Genomic DNA, 2,264 nt, shown 5'->3' with positions numbered 1-2,264 from the left:
TTAATAAATAAATAATACTAATTAGAAGTATTTTAAAAAATTAGTAAAAAATAAAGAAATTAAGAGAAAGGTTAATATATAGTAATAACTTTCTTAGTATTAGTTAGTTATAATTCTAATAGTATATAATCTTAATAGCCTTAAAGATACTACTTAAATTTATAGCTAAATTTATAAGATAAGTTTATATAAAGTAGTAAAAAGATAGTAAAACTTATTACTCTTCTTAAATTTTAAGTTATTATTCTTATTATTAATATTAAGTAAATTAAATTACAAATAAAAATAAAAGAATAACTAATTTATAAATCTTATTCTTAAAACTAATAAATAAATTAAATAATACTAATTAATAACCCTGGGGCTCAGTGGTTAAGAGCTTGGGACCTTTTTTCAAGAGGTTGTTGGTTCGAATCCAGCCCAGGGCACAATCCTTGTAATTGTGCTGTGACTGCTAGCCTCGTCCCCTAGCAGAAAAGTCAGCCTGTACAGGGATTGAACCCGAGGATCCGACTCGCTAACCGGGCCTAAGGTAGCAAGCTAATTGGTCCCTAGCTTGCCTTTAGGAAGTGGACTGGCCAACCCACTATAAGAGGCTAACTACAGCGCATTCCTGCGCTTATAAATAGGTAACCCCCCCTCTACCCAGAGAAAATAGGAAGGTTGGAAGACTAGAAGGTTGAGGTGTTAATGGCGAGGAATAGCTTGAGGTGTTGTTACCAGTTACAGACTCGAAGTTGCATTGTATGCTCTACAGTGACCTTATGGGTACATAGAGTGGTAGAAATAGAAGGAAGGGGTAGGGTTTTCATCCAATGTTTAGGCATACGGTTTTTCCCTATCCGATAAAGTAGTAGGAGTTCTATAGGCCTTGATAAAGGTAAAATAGCGTATACTAAATAAATAAATAAATACTAATTAATATTTATATCCTAAAGAAAAATACTTATTATTAATAAAAATACTTATAAAATATAGAAATTACTATACTTATTATACTACTTATACTAAATTAACTTAATATTAGGAAAAATATACTTAATTAATACTATATTAATAAAAGAAAGTTACTTTCTTACTAGCTTAAGATAATAAAATTAGCCTTAATAGCTAAATAGAAATAATATATAACATACTTAATAAGCATACAACACATTTAAGTATACAACACACTTTTCCCTCCTACACCTAACTTTCTACCTTATCAATTCAATCTCAACCACTTAGCATACCACAGCAAAATACTAAAGCTAGAACCCTTCTAGCCCTTCAAGCCCTTCAAAATAACCCAAAACTAAGTCTTCAACAAGCTGCTAGCATCTATAAAGTCTCTAAGCCGAGGCTGCGTCGCCGACGGAATGGCATTCAATCTCGACGCGATTGGATTCCCAAATCGCGTCGGCTATCCAATCTAGAGGAATAGATTATTATTCAATTCATTCTCGACCTAGATTCGCAAGGATTTCCTCCGCGACTGCGTGGTGTTAAAGAAATGGCCAACCGACTGCTCGCTGACCGCGATGCGTTACTAGTTGGCAAGTGCTGGGCTTCTAACTTTGTTAGGCGATACTAAGAGCTTAAGATGTGTTTTTTTCGTAAATATGACTATTAGAGGGCTAAATGCAAAGATCTAACTATTATTTGCACCTAGTTTAGGCTCGTGAAGAATATAATTGCAAAGTATAATATCAATCTTGCTAATATCTATAATTTTGATAAGATTGGCTTTATGATAGGTATTATTGTAAGTAAGATGGTTGTTATAGGCATAGAAAGGCGTAGAAACCTGAAATTAATGCAGCCTGGAAACTGGGAATGGGTTATAGTTATTTAGGCAATTAATATAGAAGGCTGGGCAATCTAGCTATTTATTGTAGTTGCGGGCTAATATTATCTTGCTAGCTGGTATTAGGAAAGTAACCTCCCGGGCAATTAGGCTATTATAATAACTTAAAATGGCTAGACTAATAATAAGATAGGTCTTAAGTAGCTTAAGCACTTTAACTAGCATATAAAGAATCAATTAACTAGTTGCTATTATCTTCTCATCCTCAATAGGCATAAAAGTCACCACTTCGTTAACTTTAAGAAATATTATAAAGAGAACGATATTATTATACTTTGCATGCTGTCTTATTCATCTCATCTACTCTAGCCTCTTGATATCGGGTATTTTGGGCTGCTTAAAATAGCCTATAGTCGAGTAATTGAGAAATTGATTAGATGCTCTATAACCTACGTTTTGAAGATCGAGTTCTTTCTAG

General features: G+C 33.2%; 1 pseudogene across 1 annotated transcript; it reads left to right on the top strand.

The window, feature by feature from the left end:
- The first annotated feature begins 355 nt into the window (after positions 1–355).
- On the top strand, positions 356–428 carry BGZ61DRAFT_t222 (annotated as a pseudogene). Its single transcript has one exon. The product of its transcript is annotated as a tRNA-OTHER (tRNA).
- The last annotated feature ends 1,836 nt before the right edge of the window (positions 429–2,264 follow it).

This window comes from Ilyonectria robusta (genome assembly GCF_021365365.1).
Source record: "Ilyonectria robusta strain PMI_751 chromosome Unknown BGZ61scaffold_162, whole genome shotgun sequence".
Taxonomy (NCBI): domain Eukaryota; kingdom Fungi; phylum Ascomycota; class Sordariomycetes; order Hypocreales; family Nectriaceae; genus Ilyonectria; species Ilyonectria robusta.
This window is presented reverse-complemented; position numbering and strand designations above follow the sequence as displayed.